The sequence below is a fragment of the Diospyros lotus genome, chromosome 14, assembly GCF_014633365.1.
Source record: "Diospyros lotus cultivar Yz01 chromosome 14, ASM1463336v1, whole genome shotgun sequence".
NCBI lineage: Eukaryota > Viridiplantae > Streptophyta > Magnoliopsida > Ericales > Ebenaceae > Diospyros > Diospyros lotus.
Window position 1 is genome coordinate 27529152 of NC_068351.1, and position 23613 is coordinate 27552764.

The window sequence follows — 23613 nt, forward strand, 5'->3', positions numbered from 1 at the left end:
GGCCATGTCCCCCTCGAGGCTGGGGAGCGCTGCTCTGAGCTCTAGATGTCGGCTGCTGAGCTGGAGCCTGTCGTCCTGGAGGGCCTCGCCCTAGCTGTGAACAATCCCTCTGGATGTGACCTGACTGTCCACACCTAAAGCATGTAATCGGGGCCTTCGCATACCTGCACACCCCTGAGTGTCTCTTCTTACATGTCGGACATAGGGGCCTCTCTTCCTGTCTCTGCTGCCACTGCCGCTGCTGCTGCTGTCTCTGGGAAGGGGGCGCAGGCAATGAAGGAAATGGTGGCGCTACTGCCAACGGCTGTAAACTCGTCGTGCCCTTCCCCTTCTTCCCAGAAGAGAAGGAAGTACCAGCGTCGCCTCTAACCCTCTTCAAGTCTCTAGCTGCCCTCTCCTCTGCTGCTCGTGCCTCAAGGGCTAAGGCACTATCAACTGCCTCCTCATACGTGCCAAAACGAGTGGCGTGCAAACTCCTGAACCACGGCTCGATCAATCGAGATATAAAGCGTGTAATCCTGTCCTGCTCCGTAGGAACCAAAGCAGGTGCAAACTGTGAGAGCTCAGTGAATAACGCATCATAACGCTCAACGCTCATATCTGGGGTCTGTCTTAGGGCCTCAAACTGCTGGGCCCTCTGGAATCTCATAGTGCTAGAGACATATTTTGCCAAAAATAGTCTCTTGAACTCAGCCCACCCTAACGGGGCATCACCCCGTCGTCTCCTCAATACATCATACCACACGCTCGCCTCACCATGAAGACAAAAAGAGGTGAGCTCCACCATCCGGTAGCCATGTATGCGAGAACCTCTCTTCAGTTTGTCCAACTGATCCAAAAACTCTTCAGCCTTATCTCTCGCACCTCTGAACTGGGGCGGCTTCAGACCCATAAACCGCTCAAACTCATAATCTATCCCAACGGCCTCAGGGTCCACTGGAAGGTCCACTGGAGGCTGTCCCCTAGTCTCGCCTGCATCACCAGTGCCGACGGCAACACCTGCAGCGCCACCGCTAACGGCGCCCCTGGCGCCACCAGCCACAGCACCGTCGCCAGTGCCGCCACTAGTGCCACCTCTAGTGCCATCCTCGGTGCCATCTCCAGTGCCGCCACCAACCCTAGTATCAGGGCTCACACCCCCTGGCGCCTCTGGCTGTCTCTGAGAATTAACTATATTTGTCAACAGCACCGTGATGTTTGCCAAGGAATCAATAATCAGCTGGTCCCTATCTCTCGCCGGAGTACTACCATCAAAGTCAACTCCACTGCGACCCGAACCACGGCCCCGGCCTCTACCTCGGCCTCGGCCTCGGCCTCGGCCACGTCGTTCGCCACGACCTCGTCCACGGCCTCTGACCGTGTAACCGCTGGTAGGTGAGGGCTGAGGAGCCTGATCACCCCCTAAAGAATCTGTCTGCCTGGATGCTGTCCGAGAACGAGTAGGTATCATCCCTGTCATCGTACTGATAGGTCAATAAAAGTAGCAATAGAATCTGAAAGCAAAAGATCAAATGATACTAGACTCTAACACCCTTAGCAAAAGCTAGATCAATAATGTGCCATGGCTCACACCACGATCTAAAACCCAGCTAAGAATGGCTCTGTGGGACTCAATGAGACAAGACCTTAGACAAGGCTAGAGAATCGAATAGAATCAAAAGACACAAGCCTAACTCAAGAGTAACCTAGTCTCTGATACCAATCTGTCACGACCCGAAATCTGGTATGTCATGACCGGCACTAATCCCTAGGCCCAGCGGCCCCAAAATGGACTAGTAAGCCTCTTCTCTAGCTCGATTTGAATAAAACAATATTACTGACAAGATATAGAACATGAATAAAATACCAATTCACCTTCTAACATAATATCTCAATATTTCATATACAGCAGCTGTACAAAATAAGAATATCTATCACACTGCTGTCAATAATACATACCCGATCCCGTATCTCGGGCCCTTGGCACAATTATGTGCCAACAAAAATAAAGACAAAACATCAGACTCTACAATATGGGTATGTCTCCACAGAGCATCCTATAATACATCCGAAATCAAAAGAGGGTATGACATCATACCAGAAGATCTGCTGGACCAATAATCAAAAGGAGAATTCCCTGAAAATATTTTTAATAAAACGGGGTGAGTCTTGTGGACTCGCGAGTATAAGGTATGTCATGCCCACTAGGAGAGTATACAATAAAATGCTAGGATGATCATCATGAGTATAATAACGTAATAACAGTATAAACAGTGGAATTATAAACCATAAGTTAAATAATTTGAGATTTCAAAGAAAAACATAGTGTAGGAAAAATAGGTGCTTAAAGACAACCCCCATAAGTTGTTCCCTAACCACCCAAGTCCCCTATACTTTTGTATGAGATGCATGCACTGATTCTGAGGACACACTAGTAGAAACTGGCCTAACGCCTATATACACATGCACACAAGTATATATATCGGCACATACATCATCATCACACAATATCATCATAAAGGCCCACGTGATAGCAGTGCTGAAACATACTATCCGTGTCTCTCATGGCCTTGGCATGCCAAGCCTCACAGTACCATGATCTTTTCCTGCTGTGAGTCACCAGGGAATCTACTAGATAGTCCTCTAATAATAATGCAAATAATACCCTAATTTATGCACAAGTCATAATCATTTATCATTTCATGTGGTGCCTAAAATACACCATATCATTCAATAATTCACATTCTCAAAACAAGAAATCAATTAGGGTATCTTTCAGTTTATGTCTCTCCCAGTAGGATGAAAATATTTCATGCAAATTAGAAACATTTAAGAGTATTTTTCTATGATCCGCATATAAAAATCATGTACGAGTTATGCATATAAAAATTTATACAAGGTTATAATATTTATGAATAAAACAGTATATACGTGCATAATATAAGGTAATCATAACATATCCTGTCTACTCGCCTGGGAAATGATGACTCAAGTCCGAGTCTGGGGAGAAGATCGAACAAAATCCTGAGAATCTGAGCCTACAATAAATAGAATGGGGTGTCACATTTAGGTAACAAGAATAACGACGTAAAGAAATTACCGAAAATCCTAACCATTGCCTAACACCCTAAATCGATTATTTGGTACCTTGGCCCGCGCAATATTCAAATCTGGCGTCATGGAATTCGTCGAGCTAAGCCATCGACTACGTCATCATGTCTCGCTTTGCTTGCTACGCGTAAGTGTATAGTGGAACTACACACCCACTTATAGGCTGCAATATCATAATATATATATATATATTTACCCATAAACTAGTTTTCTTTTAATATAGATAATATATTTTTTATCTAAATTCCTCCTTTATCAAAAATACATACATATATATATTTATAACTAAATTGATAAATTTTCTTGAAAACTTAATAATTAATTAATAATTTAATAAATAGTTTAAAAGGAATAAATTGCAATATTCTAGCCTCAGATAAAAGGAATCCATCAGAAATCAGGATTCGAAATAAACCCACGTCATCATCATAGGCTAGCCTAGAACGCACTCGGGGTCAGTCTTACTCGGCCTCGAGTCGTCTAATAGGGCTTCGTCCTTAGGAATCCGATCAACAAAATGACTCGCCAATCATATCGCCAATTCTAGGAGACCTAAAGAGAACCCAAATTAAACTGACATCGATATCCCGAGTAGGACCAACCTAACCAAGTCATCCTAGGTTCCCGGAAGCGACAAGGGAGAACAAGCCGAGTGGGCCAGCCCAAGGGCTGCCACAACTGGGTCAGTCATGCCCAACACATTGGGCCATCCTAAAACCCAATCGGGCCCCGCCATCCTAGGCTAAAACCTAACCCGACATGCCCAACCCCAAAAGCCCTCATTTCCTTTTTCCTTATATTATTATTTTTTTTTTATTTTTATTTCCTTTTATTCTTTTTCCTTCCTTTTCTTTTCTTTTCTTTTCTTTCTTTTTCTTTTCCTTTTTTTTTTTTTTTTTCTTTTCTTTCCAACACACTGCCACCGCCGGCGACCGCCGCCGGCCGGCCAAAAATGGCCGACCAATATACCGATACGAAGCCCTCGCCACGAATATCAACATATATTAAAATGAAACCCATCGGACGGTCAGATCTTACTAGATCTGAGATTTAATTTTCGGCCGAAAATAGGGGCGAATCTGGCCGTCGCCGTTCGCCGGCCGCCGGCCATTTTTTTCGACGATCAGAAACTACCCCGAGGTGCGCAACACTAAGGAGAGCAACATATCCAAAAATGAGAAAGATCGGACGGCTAGATCTTCGTAGATCTAGAGTCGAAGTTTCGGCCAAAAAGAGAAAAAATACTGCCAACGTCGCCGGCCACCGTGGCCGGCGATTTCCAGCGATCCAAGACCGCCACCCAACCCTCTTAAGCAAACCGACCATCATATCCAAGAATCACAAAAATCCAACGGTTGGATCTTCGTAGATCTAACCTCAAACATTCGGCCAACAAGCCCCATCGCGCCTCAAGCCTCATTTCACGAAAACAACAAGCAAAACAGAGAGGATGAAGCCAAAACACTTACCTCCTTGTAGATCGGGGGCACTTTAACGGTGAAAGCGAAGTCGGATCAACGATCGAACGGCCGGATCGCTTGGAATCGAAGATAATCCGAGAGGAAATCAAGAGAAAATAAAAGAGAGAGAGAGAGAGAGATTTTCTGATTTGGGGGGGGGGCTGCCGAGCGCCTCCCCCTTTTCTTTTTATATTTTTTTTGTTTTTTTTTTTTTTGTTTTAATTAATTATTATATATATAATTTAATTAATTTAATTAATTTAGTTTCTTTTTTTTTTTCTTTTTTTTTTTTGGGATCTTTACAACAACATCATCCCATTGCCTATTTTAGTGAAAAATTGATTGAAGCCAAACAAATGCATTCTACCTATGATAAAGAATTATACATTATCGTCCAATCTTTGCGACATTAGCGCCATTATTTATTGCACTAAGAATTTATCCTTTATTCTGACCACAAAACCCTTTGTTTTTTGAACTTTCAAAAGAAGTTGAGTCCCGAGACTCCTATTCATTTGTGGTGAAACATAAATATGTAGAAGAGAATAGAGCGGCTGATGCCCTTAGTCGATGTCACAACTTCTTGTTATACACAATGAAGAAGATTAAGGTCATAGGATTTTAGTGACTTTAGGAAGAATACAAGACATGTCCTTAACTTTGGAGAAATTATAAAACCTTAAAAGAAGGGCAAACTAAATACTCAGATCATTTTCACATTCAAGATATATTTCGTTTTTAATAGGCTTTGTATCCCACACACATCAATGAGAGTTTTCTTAGTGTGGAAAACTCATGCTGGCCTTTCTAAACATTTTGGCGAAACAACACAATTGAAGAGGTAGAACGCCAATCTTATTGGCCTAGTTTAAAGAGAGATGTGGTTAAGATTGTATGTTAGGTAGCTAAATATAAGAACCAAATCGCTAGCTTTATACTCCTTTACCAGTTCCTAGTTGTGCATGGTAGGATGTCAGCGTGGACTTTGTCCTAGGTTTCCGCCATACTTCAAAGAAGCATGTTTATTCAATCTCTCTCTCTGGTTGTGGATCATTTTTCAAAGATGACACATTTTATCTCATTTGATCCAGCTGTTGGATTCACTGGTGTTTTTTTTTTTTTTTTGGAAAACCCTATGACATTTAGTTGACACCTAGCTGAAATTCTCCATTACCTATCATCCACAAACAGATGGACGAATTAAGATTGCTAATGTAAGTTAGGAAACCTGTTACGATGCTTGCACAATAAAACCCAACATTCGAAGTAGTTCGTGGCTACAAACTTAGGAAGCCCTTAGACCTGATTCTCATGTCGTCTTATACTTGAGTGTCAGACTCTGTTTCACACAACACATTCGTGATCGATTTAAATGTTGAGATTACTAAACTGCTCAGGGCAAGTAGTGCAATGTACAAACTTCAAGCTGAGCTTCATCAACGTCATGCTGAATTTAAATTGGTGATTATGTGATGACCCCCCTTCATCAAACCAAAGAGGCTTCCCCCCAAGAACTATCTCTTCAGTTATACTATCGCAGTGCAAGTCCTTTTTCAAATTCTACAAAAAAAAGTTGGACCAAATGCTTATGTCATTGATATACCATCTAACTATGGGTTTAGCTCTACTTGTATTGTTTAGGACCTTGTTGCATATAAAGGTCTTGTCAATCTCAGGCTGCCAATGGATCCTTTCATTGATACTTCTATTGTGTCTCCTCAAACTAACGCTTCCCATTCAGTACCTTACCAAATATTGCATTAACTTTACCCACCTACGAAAGCCAACAGGATGGAGAGGTACAATGGTTCTTACTAAGCTGGTAGGGTCGTCCTGATTCTGATGCCTGAGCCAAGTTTTAGCAGCTTGACCCTGATTTACTCGAGCTATACCAAAGCCAACAGGACTTGGACTTGGACATCCCAGCAATGATCTCTTCCACTCATAGAAGACAGTCAATGTTGATGATAGCCCTTGGCCTCAAGTGACACAGGTGTATAATAGAAGACGACCAAAGACTATCTAGTTATTGTCCCTGTGATTGGGTGATTGAGCGGTACAAATTTGCCAAAACTCTGAGAATGGGTTTTTTCTTTCCTATTTTGATTGTATTTAGATGTTTAAAGATTATATATATTAAGATTATGATTTATTTGTTATCTTGTTATTTTGATTTATTTCCATTTTTAGATGATTGTAGAGATTATAAGATTTGGATTGGAATCACATTAGAATTTAAATTTCTAACCATTACGTAGCAAAATTTGGGCCTATTAATAAGGTTCATGATGTAGCTTCTTTATTCAGCTTTTGATTGTTGAATACATTGATGTCGATTGCTGCCTATCTTGGCTATTCTCTTCTTCTTCTTCTTCTTCTTCTTCTTCTTCTCAACACCACTTCCTTGCTGTCCCGCATCACTTATCCATCTCATTTGGCCATGAAATCTTTATTTCATATAATGACCTTGAGTTTGTCTTGTTTATTCTTAGTAAAATTGTTTCAGCTTGAGAATGATCCAAATATTGACAGCTTGACAACTAGGTTAGCAAATGAACGGTTTGATAAAATTTTGTTTGAGTTTGTTCATTAAAGGAAACAATTCGAGTTTAAACTTAACTTTAAAACTCGATTTGTAAACAAGTTAAACTTGAGTTCAATAAAATTCGGCTCATTAAAGATCACAAACATGTTCGATTAAAAATTCATGAATACTATTAGTCTCGATTAGAGGCTCGTAAATACGATCGATTAAAAATTTACGAATAATTTCTAAACAAGTTCATTTATAAATATATTGATATATTTATTTATAATTTTATAAATATATTATTTAACGTAAAATTTATTAAATTTTAAATTATTATAATAATAAAATTAAATTAAATATATTTAAAATTAATATATATGTGTTAATCTAATTATTTAACATAATATAATATATATATAATAAAATAAAATAAAAAATTAAATTTAAACAAAATAAGAGGTACTACGAACAAACCCTGAGTTGACGAGGCAAACTCATCGAGTCAATTCTAAATTCAATAAAATTCACCTCAACTCAGTTCAATTCCAACCCTATTGACAACTGTTCACCATACCACTGCTAGCATGTGAAGCTCTCTTCCTCCTCTTCTGGTTCACCCACAAAAAATTGCCCTTCCCATGTTTAAAATTCTGGTTGATCACATTTGGCTGTTACCGCCGCCTGTTGCCTGCTGCAACTGATCAGACCACGACTATCATAACTGTACCCATTACCGACTGCATAATTCGGACTTCCATTGCCACCTTCACCACTTTGCCTCTGTGAACCATGTACATGACCACCGCCTACCGCTTGCAAGCCTGCGGGTCATATCCATCTCTGATTTAGATTATTTGTCCATATATAATGTGATAGTACCTTGGTAACTTTACTGTTGTGGTCTTCAAAGGTGAAGCAAGAAAAGAAAGCTTCTTTCTTTCTCTTCTCAGAATGTCGATGGAAATAACTTTGGTTTGATATTTCTGGAAGTTGGTGCTTTTTTAACCAATTTATCGTCTCTTTCTCTATCTGTAATCTTTCCTTTTTCTAATTGCGGCTGCAGTTGAGGGAGGTAATGAGGTCGGCTGAGTTTAATTCAATTTTTGTGGTCTTCAGAGTGAAAATAGATCTTGAATTGATGTATGCAGCCTTTCTTCTTGTGGCTGCCTAATTAATGATTTTGCTTACATGATTTGATGGAATCTATCATCATCATATTTGTTTTATGTTTTCCACCCCATCTTCCATGGACTTCCCTATGTAATGTATCTCTCTCTCTCTCTGTTTCCCATTTTTTCATATGAAAAGACATTCAATAGCTTAAAAAAGACATTCAATAGCCATATTATTGGTATTTCTTAGGCTATTATACCTTAAATTACATAATGCATTGCAAATCACAAAAATATTCATCGCATTTCACCGTCTCGTGCCGTGTCACTGTCTTAAGTGAATGATATTTTAATCATGTGCCTCACGCCGCCTCACCATTTTGGATGAAAGATATTTTAGATATTTTAACTACATTATGTAATTTAAGATATAAGTCATGATGTACTAATAACATTTTTTGTTAAAAAGTATCATCCTAAAAGTTTTTTAAATGTACATTATTGTTATTCTGTCAGGTATTTTTCAGCTTCTTCCCCCCAGAGCAAAAACTTTTTCCCATATTTTGTGATATTGTAGTCGTGGGAATGGCTCATATTTGCTTGTTTGTCTCTTCAATAATGTAGGGCATTATAATCCGTATGAATGTGTTCCCTCTATTGGTGAGTGAATCAGTTAATGTAGTCTTTGTTGATTTCATGTTCAAATGTACATAATGTACACAAAATGCATGCAATACTTTCATTTTCTTGGCTCGCCGACTTGGGCATATGCATATGAAATAGTTTCATGAGATGATAAATGAAGATAATTGATATATATGCGATACATTTAATTATTACATTGGCATTAATTAATCATTGCATAGCAAGGGAATTGATGCTTGAGGTATTTAAGAGGCTGTTTGATTTCATTTCATTTCCATTTCAGAAGTATAGATTTCATTTCCATAATTTTGGAACAAAAAGTGGAAATGATGCTTGATTTATATTTTTCATTCCAAAAAAAATGAAAATGGAATTTAAAGAAACGGAAAAATAGAAGCTATTTAAAACCATTTTTGTGTTGCATTCATTCTTTCTTCTCTCACAAAATCAAATCTTTGATGCATTTTTGTAGGTTTAATAAAATAAAAGATTTAACCATGTCATGTCTTTAAAAAAAAAAAAACGATTAGGAAAATCAAACAGCATCTTCAGTTTTTCTTTTCATTTTTTTGACATCTCAGCAAAATTAAACCATTTTTCCTAGCAAAATGAAATGAAATGGAAATTTCCCACAGCATTTTCAAACAGCCCCTAAGCATTTGCCTAATTGAAGTTTGTCCTTTGCCTCTTGATAATTTCATGGCGTTGAGTGAACCTAATTCTTATATTATAGACAAAATCATGGCTAATGACTTATTTTTCACACAATAATTAATTTGTCATTATAGGAAAGATTTTGAATTTATTATGTTTCCATGTTGTATAGGTTAATTTCGCAATATCCAATATGTAATGAAACAAAAACATATCAATTATCTTCATTACTATCTCATGAAACTATTCTATATGAAAATGGTGTTAAAACTTTATTTTATCCTTCCATGAAACTATTCTATACGAAGATATTAGAACTTTATTTCGTTTGTGGGAGGGCATATGCATATGTTCTTTAAAGGTCCATTTTCTTGTTTATTAATTATTTTTCAACCCTAAAACTAAAGTAGGACAGTCTATTCTGTGGGATTTTAATTTTGCCTCTGGTAAAGAAAAGTGCAAGAATCTAGACTCTTCTGTTGAGTTACAATTACAGGGAAACAATGAACTGGCTAACCATTAAAATTGGTTGGGGGGTAGCAATAATTGGCGGCTCCAGGGCAAGTTGAAGATTTTTTTCTTGTTTCCATGGGATATCATGGTAAGGGCAAATCCTAGTAGTAAGAGTAAGGGTGTGTTTGATAGTATTTAATTAGAAAGAAAAATATTTTTTAATTTATATGAAAAACAAAAATTATCTCTCCCTAGATAAAATTTTTCATGAAAAAGAGCTAAGAACATATTTTAATGATTGTACCATAAAATTAAATTTCATAAAAAATATAGTGTGTCAAATACCAAAGATAAAATTCAATTCCTTAGATATGACATTTTTCATGTTATCAAATACACCCTAAGGTTGTGTCTTTCTTGCTTATTGGGACAGTCTATTTCTTGTTTCATTGGGATATCACCACGTTGGTATTGATTTTTCACATTGAATATTGTCAATAAGTTCTAATTTGGGATTCTAATTTAGACCATTGAATTTAGTTATGTTATTCATGAGGTGAGGTCATCTGGTGCGAACCCAAAAGGATTTGATCCTATGAACCCACAACCAATGCAAGATATACGTACCCCAAGAACGCTAAACACAGATTTGGATGATCCACACGAAACCCTTGGACACGAAAGAACAAGGACCCCGGATGTTGAAGACGCCACAAGGTTGATCAAGCCTTGATAAGTCGGTTAGTTCATAAAAGAACCCAAGAGAAGAGCACCTCTCAAATCTGGAATTCCAGAAAAGTAAATCACTCATTCATTGATTGATTTTCAATTGTTGGGAAAGTACAATTTATAGAGAGAGTAAACACTTAGGAAAATACAAAAGACCATAATTACTAGCCTAGGGAATATTCAAATCTGATTTCCCACAAAATATTAAATCTCTAACTTAATTAGCCTAGAAACTCAAAGTATTAAAGATGCTTGAAAATATGAAAAGTCAGATTGGGTTTTCAAGATTAAATTTTCGTGCACCCATGTGGCTAAGATTTAAAACATGTGCAGCCCAAAATAATAAAGTACAAGCCCCAATGAGTCAGCCCAAGTGTCCATTATGGCCCAAGCTCTTCATTTAATAGTATTATGGCTCAAAAGACTCTCAACAGCTCCCTCTTCAGCCCATATAATGTTGATGACGTCTTGCTTGCTTTTTAGGTCAGAATCTTGATAATTTTGATTGGCCCACATATCTAGAACCAGCCCATTCAAAGCTTCTTTAAGTCTTTTAGCTCTTGCCCTTGTAATTGGCCCTACTGGAACATGCAATGGGTCACTTGAATGATTTGAGTCAGCTTGTTCTTCGTGATGATTCTCATCATCATCTTTTAAGTCTCGACTCCATGGCGCCTTGTACCATGGTTCATTTTTGCAGCTACCGTAGTAAGCAATGCACCACCAGAGTTCTATTGAAAGAATTGTCCAAGGAGGAATACTTCTACCATTTGACATTCAAACTCTCCACTCAGATTTTGATTGTTTCCCCTTCATATGAATACCAAGAATGCTGTCTCCTCCTACGAGAAGACATCCCTATTGTATGATATTTCCCATTTTACTTGGGCGAAAAAAAACAGTTTTTGTACACAATCTTACCTTTGATTTTTTGTAAAGAGACTGCCTGTCAACTCAAATAAATGATGCATCAATGTAACTCGGTTGCCAGTCTTTGACATCTATTTGGCTTGGCAAACTATCTCCTCCTTGTGTGTTTCTATTCTTCAATATACTACTGGCAGGCTACTATTGATGTGCTATGAGTAGTTAATCTATATACCAAAAAGAAATTGATTGGAGATGAGTCAAGAAGGATAGAAATCTCTGTTTTAGAAGTCAGAAAAGGATGATCTTTGTACACAATCTTATTTTTTTGGGCAAAGAAACTATTTCCACTACATGACTCAAAACCTTGCAATCAAAATGAAGATATAATCTTATTATTACTAGCAAGGCTCTCCCTCAACTAGAGATGAAAGGGGCTGCAAACTTAATTTATTTCCAAACATAGCCCAAGTTATCTTAGTATGGCAAGACTGATTGAATAACCTCAAACTTTCATTTGGGGAGGAAATGGGGTTGAGCTGCACATTGAACCATCACAATGTACCATTCAACATGTTTCCTTGTGAACAATTCAAGGAGATCAAGACTCAATTACCTCTTAAATGGGATGTGGAAGGTCCACTTATCTCTTTAACTAGCCCCGCCATGTGGCCTGCAATCAGAGACAAAGCAAGTTATTGCATACAAGCTAAAACAAACAACTAATTTTACAAAGCTGGGTTCTGAATATAGTTGCTCAAATAAAAAACCCTAGCTGCAACTTGTCTAAGGGAAGATTTAGTTTTAGAATATTGTCACCAGCTTTCAAAATGTCCAAAGCCTATAATCTCACAGGTTCTACGTTACATAATAATCTACTGATTACACAGTGGTGATACACCAGATCTTTCATAAGTTTGTTTTTCCATACATCCAACAGGAAAGGATGGCAAACATTAGAACAGATATAAAGAGTTGCAAATTATGGTTCCCTGCAGCTTCCACATTCTGAACTTCCATCCCAGCTTTTCTTTCTTCATTTACCTAGAAGAACAGATTTTGCAGTGGAAAGGTTAGCATAGAATTTAAGCTGAATAAAGAGAGAAAAGGTTATTGTAGAAAATATATTGAAATGACACACCATACATGATTAGGGTGTGCATGGGAAAATAAAAAGTGGGGGAGAGGAAGAGGAAGAGGATAGGTGCACCTACCAGACAATTACCCACAAGTCACTACACATTCATTAACCTATTAGCCCAAAACTAATGACGATGATGATAAATAAATTAATCAAGGAACAATAACTTTAGTCTTCTTTGTTGAACAGAGTTCATATATTTCTATATTCTGTGTTTTTTCTAATCATGTTTCCAGACACCCAAAACAAAATTAATGGAAGTTTTTGGGAAGCCGTTTAGAACTTGTAAGAACCTGGGGTTCTGTAGATGACCTAATCAGTAATCAACTGCATTAGGTACCAGAAAACTAGAGAAGAAAGGAGGGGGAAGGAGAGGGGGATATCATGTCATGTCCTACAATTGGGACAGGGTATTCAGGTCTTTGAAGGATGATATTGCAACTTCCGTCACCAAAAATAATCCCATAAGGTGAAGTCAGCTACAAAAATTCTTTAAAGCATATCCTAAGTAAGGCCATTATATCTAAAGCACGATAGTGGGGAATCTAAAGTAGGATCTGGTCTGTCAAGAACAAAAATAATCACAGCCAGTTTTAAGCAGGATCCATCTCAATTATATAAAGCACGATAGTGCACCCTCCTAGGATTTGGTCTGTCAACAACAAAAACCCCAGCCAGGTCTGAGGCCTTATCCAGGATGCATTAAAAACCAAATGTAATCAAACTATTCTACACTAGTATTATAGAACCTTTTTCCTAATACAGTTAAACTTCACTTAGGGTACCCTTAGTCACTTCTTTGGCTAAACATGCCTAGGCAAATACTTCACTGAAACCATCAAGTTACAAATGTCCAGATTCCCGCAGTTTAAGCACCAAAAAACCTTGGAAAGGCCGACCTTGCCTCCAAGAGTCTGGGTAATTCTTTAATCTGGTCAATGTGAATCCCTCAGTACTGACTGTAAAACCATTTGGTTGGTGACATTGTTCATTCAGACATTGGCCAGATGACTAGATTCTTGTTTGGGTTGGACTCTCTGAGTATCATGATATCAATGACTGAACGGTCTCACATTTGTCCTCCTTCAGGCTGACAGATCATTTGATGGGCATGTGCATCTACACTCATCACATCTGCAACTGGATCCAATGTGATAGGTTGGACAACTTCACTCATAAATTAACCAAGACAAACAGTAGGGAAATTATCATGATCGATCACGGTGATTATTAGAAATAGTCAGCAATGCTGCAATCTAATACTGTTATAAGCAATATTAACATTTTCTTTTCTAAAACTCTTCACAAGACTTTTTAGAAGCTTTGTTTTTAAGTTTTTTCTAAATCTATAACACCAGACATAAATGACTTTTTTAACATCTAGACCTCTTCATCAGGCACCTCAGCAAGTACATACCATTCATTGTTAACCTACAAGACTTAAACCAAATTGATTTTTGGACACCTTAGTTTCTCTTCTCCTCCATTATCCAACCACCCTCTCCCAAAGTTTCATATTGTAACCAATTAGCTTCAAACATTTGTAATTTGCAAATTTGAATCTCTACTGCTCTTACAAATATGTCCTAGAGTGCTCCTTCATTTCTCAAGCAGCCTCTTCGATTTAAGGATCATATTGAATAATTTTGTCAACCACAAAATTCCTTCTTCTACCATTCATTTGCATGCTACCATTGGGATATTATCCAATCCAACTACCATTCATCTTTTCTATGCTTGCTTCAATTTTTTTGAACAAAATACATTTATAGAACATATAATTCTTATCTTTTTCAAAATTACAAATAAATGTCCAAACATAATTTTTGTTTCTTTACATTCATTATATGATTTCAAGAAATACTTTTTTTTATCGCTCCTTGATCACCCCCTCATGCATCAGCACCATAGTTACTAGGTTCACCTTACCATCCTGAGAACCATATTCAAGTTGGTGGGCACTAGAAGGTGGTGAGTTGGCATCTCCATGGAACGTGTACTAGTTCACCTAGATTGGAGACCCATATTAAAGAGAATGGAAGATACTTCAAGACTCCAGGCTCCTCTCTTTGCCACACCTCTGATAAGATCCCAACTAAAAAATCCAAACTATAATCAATTAACAATGGCTATCAGAGTTTTCAGTCAAGAACAAGAACAACCCAGGGCATTTAAGAGGCCCTCTCTCTCCCGAATTCTCTTACAAAAACCAGCGCAGCCCTCTCTCTCCCTCTTTCCCCTCATTATACCCTGTCGTACTCAGCATAATTACCTCTGGCAACACATACTGGTTTGTTACACACAAATCAGCAGTTTTCCCCTACTACCCTCAGCCCCCGCTTGCTATTATGCAAGCTCCACTCCTTTTACCCCCCTGCCCCTGCCCTTTAGGCCGTCTCTGGTAGGTCCAATGGACCCGCCTATCATTATCTCCCCCCCCCCCCCCTAACTTTTACCTTGTCCTCAAGGTGAAAATCTGAAAACTGTTGCTGAATGAGGTCGAACGGTTCCCATGTCGCTTCTAAAGGGGGTAGTCCCTTCCATTGAATTAAAACATCCCTGCCGTGTAGATTGCTCCATGTTCCAGATCAAACCCCCAGGACTGCATCGAGCTCCACCAATAGCTCTAAATCTGCACTCAGTTGGCTGGGGACTTCCACACTAGCCTTCAACTCCCCTCTTGCCTCACGTAATTGGGACACGTGGAAGACAGGGTGGATGTTGCAATGGGGGGGGCAGTGTCAATTTGTAAACGACCGGTCCTACCTCCTTCTCAACTTCAAAAGGACCATAAAATCTAGGAGCTAACTTCTCATTGGAGCGGCCAGCCAGCGATTTCCAACGATATGGCGCCTCAATTTCAGGTATACCAAATCCCCCACCTTGAATTTTATCTCTCTTCTCTTCCTATCAGCTCCTCTCTTCATCACAGATTGGGCCCTCAGCAATTGTGTCTTCAAGTTAACCAAAATCTTATCTCTTTCAACCAATTGCTGCTCCACCATGGACACTGGCGTGGTCCCTCTTTCAAACCTCACCAAGGCTGGAGGTTCTCTACCATACACCACTTGAAATGGGGTCTTCCTCGAAGCTGTATGGTAGGACGTGTTATACCATAGTTCAGCCCAAGGCAGCCACATGGACCACGATTTTGGTTGAGAGGAAGCAAAATAGCACAAGTATGCTTCCAAAGTCCGATTCAGTACCTCTGTTTGCCCATCAGTTTATGGGTGATAGGCAGTGCTTCGATTTAGTTTCGTACCTTGGAGATGGAACAATTCCTCCCAAAATCTACTCATGAAAATTTTGTCCTTATCCGATACAATGGACCTTGGGAGGCCATGTAACCTTACGATTTCCTTAACAAAAATTCTAGCCACTTCCCCTGCAATAAATGGATGTTTCAGTCCAATAAAGTGCCCATATTTACTTAGCCAGTCTACTACAACCACTATGGAATCCATTTTGCCCGATCTTGGTAACGGAAGTCCATAGCAATATCATCCCAAACTTGATTAGGGATAGGAAGAGGCTGCAGTAATCCTCCAGGTATCAACGCTGAATATTTATTATGTTGGCAAATAGAACAATCACTCACATACTTATGGATGTCCTTCTTCATCCCTTGCCAATAGACGCTTGCCGCCACTCGTTTGTAAGTCTTCAAGAACCCTGAATGACCCCCGAGACTGCCATCATGTCCCTCATGTAATACCAATGGAATGAGAGAGGATCCTTTCGATAAATACAACCTCCCTTTATATAACAATTGGTTGCCCACCCACTGAAAATTGGGTTGGGAAGCAGGATCCGTTTGCCGATCCTTGATAATCCGTTGTACCCTGTCATCTGTTTCTACTTCTCGGGCCAATTGATCCAGTTGGATTACTTTTGATACAGTCAAAACCATAAAGGTTGATGTATGGTTGATGCGTTATATCCCATCTACTGCCTTATTCTCCAATCCCGACCTATAATGAATCTCAAATTGAAATCCCATTAGTTTTACCATCCATCTCCCCGCAAGGCTAGAACGGACAGGGAAACCATCTTTGCCTTCAGTTGTTGGAAGGCTTGCTCGACTACCACATCTCAATAAAAATTATTCTTCTTTAATTGTTTAGTTAAGGGTCTTGCCATCTTATCGTAGCCTTTCACGAAGCGCCGATAATATCCTGTGAGCCCCAAGAAACCTCTCAATTCCTTCATTGTTGTAGGAGTAGGTCAATCTACCATCATTTGCACCTTAGAGTGATCAGCTGACACACTTTGTTGGAAAATGATGTGGCATAAATATTCAACATCCGGCTGCCCGAACAAGCACTTTTTCCTGTTAGCAAGCAGCTGATTTTTTGCAACACTTTTAAAACACAACGTAAGTGCTTTGTGTGTTGCTCTAAACTCCTACTATAAACCAATATATCATAAAAAAAAAAACAATAGAAATCGCCTTAAATACTCCCTAAAGATATCATTCATCAGCGATTGAAAAGTTCCGGGTGCGTTTGTCAACCCGAACGGCATAACTAGGAACTCGTAGTGACCCTCATGTGTCCGGAAAGCTGTTTTGGGAACATCTTCAGCCTTGACCCTAATCTGATGGTAGCCAAATTTTAGGTCCAGCTTGGAGAAAACCATAGCCCCATGTAGCTCGTCAAGCAGCTCCTCAATCACCAGTATGGAGAATTTGTCGGGAATAGTTACCTTGTTCAAGGCCCTATAATCGACACAAAATCGTCACCCTCCATCCTTCTTCTTAACCAACAACATCGGGCTAGAAAATGGATTGCAACTTGGTTGAACAATCCCAGCCCCCAACATCTCACCCACCAGTTTTTCAATCTCATTTTTTTGCAAGTAAGGGTAATCATAGGGCCTCACATGTACTGGTGCGGTTCCTGGAATTAGGTTAATAGCATGGTCTTTTTTTTCTGCATGGTGGCAGCCCCTCTAAATTAGAAAATACCCCTCCAAACTCTTCCAGCACCCCTTGCAACATCATTGGGATTTCCCACTGTTTTTCTTCAAATTCTACTATAATGGTCCCCGATTCCAGTAGCATCCCCTCACCACTTTCCTTAAGAGCTTTCATCATAGCCTTCAAGGACACCATGGTTTTACTCAAGCTTGGGTCTCCCTGCAGTGTTACAGCCATACCACCCACTTGAAACTTCATAGTTAAAGCCTTCCAATCCACATTCATTTTCCCAACAGCGGCTAACCACTTCATCCCTAAGATCACATCCGAGCTACCCAACTCTAAGGGCAAAAAATCCTCCACAACTTGCAAGTTTTGTAGGTGCAATTTCACCCCCTTGCAAATGTCGGCCCCTTGCACTGCCATACCTGTTCCCATAATCACCCCATACCCGGCAGTTTATGTTCTTGGCAACCCCAACTGTTGTACTAGCTCGGTTGCAATAAAATTATGTGTTGCTCCTCCATCAATAAGCACTACAACTTGTTGTCCTTCGATTTCCCCTTGCAGCTTCATTGTTTGTGGCATTGTCAATCCAACTACCGAGTTCATGGATAGCTTGATCACTTCCCCCCCACACCCCAACTCTTCCTCGCCCCCCTGCACTGCTTCCTCCTCCCCTACCGCCTCGCCTATTTCTTCGTCATAGATCATCAAAACTTGGAGCTCCTTGTTTTTGCACCTATGGCCTATCGAATATTTTTCATCACAACAAAAGCAAAGACCTTTCTCTCGCTTGGCCTTCCACTCAACCTCACTAAGCTGCTTAAAAGGAAAGCTACCACCATTTACAGCAATGTGAAATCGGGGTCCCGATTGGGTCACGGACTTTTGGGTGGAACCCAAACTCTTCTTGAGTGGTTCAACTTCCCTATGACAATTCCGAAGGGTTGCGTTCTTGTCCTCGATATTTTGAGCCACCACCATGATTCAATCGAGCCCTGGGATTGCAGCACCCTGATCTCCTCTCTAATCTCTCAGTTGAGGCCGTTTAGGAATTGGCCTTCCAAAAATGCCTCAGGAACATCAGGCACAACTGCGGCCAAAGTCTCAAACAACAACCTATACTCCTTAACAGTCCCCTCTTGCCTATAGAGCCAAGAAACGCTCCTCCAACGACCCCTCTTGAGTGGGGCGAAACCTGCCCATAATACCTTGCTTCAAGCCTTCCCAACTCCGAATTCCTCTTCGCCTTGTCTCCCATTGGAACCAAGACAGAGTCGCTACTTCAAAACACAGTGCGGCAGACTCTATCTTGTCCTCGTCCGTTAGTTGATTGACCCCGAAATACCTCTCGGCTCAGAAAATCCACTCATTGAGATTCTCTCCTTCGAAAATGGGCATCTCCAGTCTCCTTCCCCGTATGTCCGACCAGTACACACCCCTGACTCCTCCTTCCAAGTCGCGACCTCTCACAATCCCAAGGGTTACTTCAGAATCCATGGTGAATTCCGAAGGTCCTTCTCGCTCCTTGGACTTGCTCTTCCCACTTCGTTCGCATGAAAGCGAATTGTTCGAGCATCACCGCCACATTTCATTCCATCGCCTGGATGTCGCCTCTAATGGCTTTGACTCCCCTTTGCATGCCCTCCATCTGCGACTCCAATTCACCCACTCTCTCCGTTAGGTTCACCATGAAGATCGACACCGCTCTAATACCAAATTGATAAGATCCCAACTAAAAAATCCAAACTGTAATCAATTAACAATGGCTATCAGAGTTTTCAGTCAAGAACAAGAACAACCCAGGGCATTCGAGAGGCCCTCTCTCTCTCGAATTCTCTTACAAAAACCAGCGCAACCCTCTCTCTCCCTCTTTCCCCTCATTATACCCTGTCGTACTCGGCATAACTGCCTCTGGAAGCACATGCTAGTTTGTTACACACAAACCAGCAGTTTTCCCCTACTACCCTCAGCCCTCGCTTGTTGTTACGCGAGCTCCACTCCTTTTACCCCCCTGCCCCTACCCCTTAGGCCGCCTCCGGTAGGTCCAATGGAACGAGGGCCTATCAAACTCATGGCCGACAAATCTTCTTCAAGAATGACAATCGACATGAACAACAAATGAGATCTTAAATGAGATGATAAAGAACTTGAAGCCCCATCATGGAATCATCATTCACATATGAGGGAGAGAAAGAGAGGATGCCGGTAGGAGAAAAGTGTCATGATCTAGAGGCACGTGTGGGTAGTTAGAAGTGGTTAACTCATTCTAGAAGGGACAATAATGTAAATAAGGATGTATGGAGTTGTCAGAACTCATTTATGACAAGGGAAATTCTCTTGCAATTCAGTGAGAATTGCACGAGAATTGATAATCCGAATGAGAGAACAGAAAGACAAAGGGAGACAATTGAGAGGGAGAGAGAGATTGAGAGAATTTTAGAGGGAAAACAGAATCAATCGTATTTCCATTCATGCCTCTACGAGTTCCGGGACTTGGTTTATATATCAAGCCTTGGCGCCACATTTGAATTACAATTACAATTTGAATTATTCTGTAACTACCTTCCTTCCCTCATGTATTCCCGATTAGTAACCAGCTTCTACTCCTGCCTTAGTATCCCAACTACTAGACCATGACAATTCCCCCTGTCTGAAACACTACTTGTCCTCAAGTAGGTCAAAGCAACTCGGTTATCCTAGGAAATTGTTGTAGAAAATCAGGCAAGTACTCCCACATGTTGTTTTCGGGATGGAAGTTGGACCCACACACTAACACTTAGTGTGATTGGCGCCTACTGTTTGTAGATAACCCGTTTGCCCACAATGGCTATAGGTTCTGCCTCCTGTTGGGTATTCTGAGCTACTGGAGGTAGGGTAGAACTAACCAGATTGGTGCCAAGGGAGAGTTTAAGAAGTGACATATGGAATACGGGGTGGATGGAGGACCCCTCTAGAAGCTACAACCTATAGGTAACCTTTCCCACCTGCTCTATCACTTCATAAGGACCATAGAATTCGGGGCTGAGCTTAGTTACCGTATTGAGCGATATGGTCTTCAGTTGGGCTTCCCTCAACTTCAAATACACCTTATCCCCCACAGAGAAAGACCTCTCACTCCTCCTTTTTATCAGCAAATTGTTTCATCTGGTTTTGTGCACTAGCTAACTCCTTCTTTAGGGTGTGCACCATCTGCTGTCGTTGGACCAAATAATCATCCACTGTAACCACTAAGTTTTAGCCCCCACTCATCGGTAATAGAGGTGGTTGGTACCCGAAGAGTGCTTCGAATGGTGTCATTTTCAAGGATGAATGATAGCTGGTGTTGTACCACTATTGTGCTAAAGGAAGCCTTTTATGCCACCCGGTAGAAAACATTAGGCACACACCTTAACTAGGTTTCTAGGCACTAGTTTACTCTCTTCGTTTGTCCATCAGTCTCCGAATGATAGGAGGAAGACATATGTAGTCGGGTTCCCAAGGACTTCATGAGCTCCCTCCAAAGTAAACTTGTGAAAACCTTATCCCTGTCTGAAACAATCACCTGAGGCAACCCATGTAACTTACCCACTTGATCTAAAAACACTCTAGCCACCTCTTGTGCAGTAAAGGGGTGAGATAGGCTTAAGAAATGGGCATACTTCGTTAATTTGTCAACCACCACCAACACACAATCACTACCCTCTGATTTTGGCAGCCCCTCTACAAAATCCATGCTGATGTTGGTCCATGCCTGATCTGGTATAAGTAGAGGTTGCAGCAACCTGGGAGGGTGGATGTTTTCATGTTTGCATCTATTGCAAATGTCACAGGCCTTCACATATTCATTCACTGTCTTCTTCAATCCGGCCCAATAGAATAATTGTTTCACCTTGTTATAGGTATTTAGCTCCTCAGAATGGCCTCCCACATGAGAGTCATGTAGAGACATCAATATCTTTTTCTTATGGGATTCTTCCTCCCCAATCACCAATCTTTCCTTTACCTTAACAATCTATTTTTTAGAGTAAAGCTTGGTCTTCTATCAGGGTCAATAGTAAGCTCCTCCATAAGTGTTTTAGTCCACTTCCCCTGACTATAGCTGGAGGTTACTTCTGAGAACCAATCTAGTGTCAAGGCAGTAATAGCAGCTGAACCCCCATCCTTTAAGCACTAAGAGAAAGCATCAGCAACCTTGTTCTCATAGCATTTCATGTATTGAATAATATAATCAAGCCCCATTAATTTTGACATACTTTTTCTCTGGAGATGAGTATGAAGTTTTTGTTGTAGCACAAACTTGAGGCTCTCATGATCCGTCCTTATGATAAACCGACCCCCTTCTAGGTAATGTCTCCACTTCTCTACTGCTATTAGGACAACTAGAAGTTCTTTGTCATATACACTTAACCCGAATCCTTAGGGGCCAAGGCCTGGTTGATGAAAGATAGGGGTTCTGCCCCTCTTGCATCAGAACTGCTCCCACCCCAAAATCACTTGCATCTGTCTCCAATACGAATGGTTGATTAAAATTAGGGCGACTCAGTGTAGATACCTCACTTATGGCTGTTTTCAATTTTTCAAAAGCTTCCACAGCCTTATCACTCCAATGAAATCCCTCTTTCTTTAACAACTCTATCAATGGCTTGCTAATGATGCCATAATCTTTTACAAACCTCTAATAGTACCCTATGAGACCCAAAAATCCCCTCAGGGCTTTCACATTGGTAGGTTTTGGCCAAGTAGTCATGGTTGCTACCTTTTGGGGGTTTGTACTCACTCCTACCCTAGAAATAATGTGGCCAAGATACTCCACTTGGGGTTATGCAAATGCACATTTAGACTTCTTAATGTACAACTTATTAAACCTAAGGACTTGTAGAGTGGTCCTTAAGTGCTCTAGGTGGTTAGAGAATGTGGGGTTGTACACGAAAATGTCATCAAAGAATACCAAAATAAATTGGCGTAGGTAAGGCTCAAATATTTGGTTCATAAGGGCTTGAAAAGTTGCAAGTGCATTGGTTAATCCGAAGGACATTACCAAAAATTTGTAATGCCCTTGATGGGTTCTAAATGCAATTTTATGGATATCATCAGGGTGCATACGTATTTGATGATATCCAGATCTGATGTCAAGTTTAGAAAAGACCTTGGCTCCATGTAATTCATCTAACAAGTCTTCAATAGTCAGTATAGGAAATTTGTTCTTAATAGTAAGGGAATTGAGTTGGCGATAATCAACACAGAACCATTAACTGCCATCTTTCTTTTTAACTAGGAGCAAGGGTGAGGCATAGGGGCTGGTACTTGGCCGAATGGTTGAGGTGTGTAACATTTCTTTGATCATTCATTCAATTTCAGCTTTCTATTTTGGGTGGTATCTATAAAAACGGAGGCTAACGGGCTCAACATTAGGTTTTAGGTTGATGGTGTGGTCTATAGGTCTCAGGGGTGATAGAGCCTTAGGTTCCTCAAACAAGTCCCAAAACTCATCTAAGAGTAAATTAAGAGAGTCTATTAGAGATACCTCCCAAGGGGTTCGTGCAGAATCCATGGAATTCAGCATAAATGTCTCACCACCTTTTGTGTTTTCCTCCCCTTCCATAGCATGTATGGAGAAAAGTTGTACCACCTGTGTCCACTTGTTCTTAAGCAATTTGTGTAACCTCTTGTTTGTAATCATCTTACAAGTTCCTACCTCAACACTGTGAGTGGGGCCATTCTCCTTCCCCCCTTCTCAAATGTAACTTCCATCTTGTTAAAGTCAAAACAAATGGGGTTGACTTCCCTCATCCAATCAACTCCTAAAATCATGTCACATCCCTCCAACTTAAGCAGATGTAGATCAGCCTTGAATTCTTCCCCATGCATCTGCCAACAAAAGCCCACACACACTGATTTGCAAGTTACTTTATGTTGTTCAGCCACATTGTAAAGGCTAAACACCCTCAAACAACGCCACACCCACCACCTTGGGTTTTGGCCATCAAATAAGGGAAACTCCATCTTAGGCATAAGTGAACCGATTTGGT

The 23613-nt window shown here is 40.3% G+C and overlaps 1 protein-coding gene across 3 annotated transcripts in view; it reads right to left on the reverse strand.

Annotated features, from left to right (window-relative positions):
• Positions 1 to 12057: 12057 nt before the first annotated feature.
• Positions 12058 to 23613, reverse strand: part of LOC127790110 (factor of DNA methylation 1-like) — a 29747-nt gene continuing 18191 nt past the window's right edge. For 2 of the 3 annotated variants that reach the window (XM_052319401.1, XM_052319400.1), the window contains exon 10: positions 12282 to 12584. The gene's annotated coding sequence lies outside the window, so the exon portion shown is untranslated. Of the gene's footprint in view, positions 12214 to 12281; positions 12585 to 23613 lie in introns of those variants that run through there. The other variant, XM_052319402.1, reaches the window with a different exon arrangement.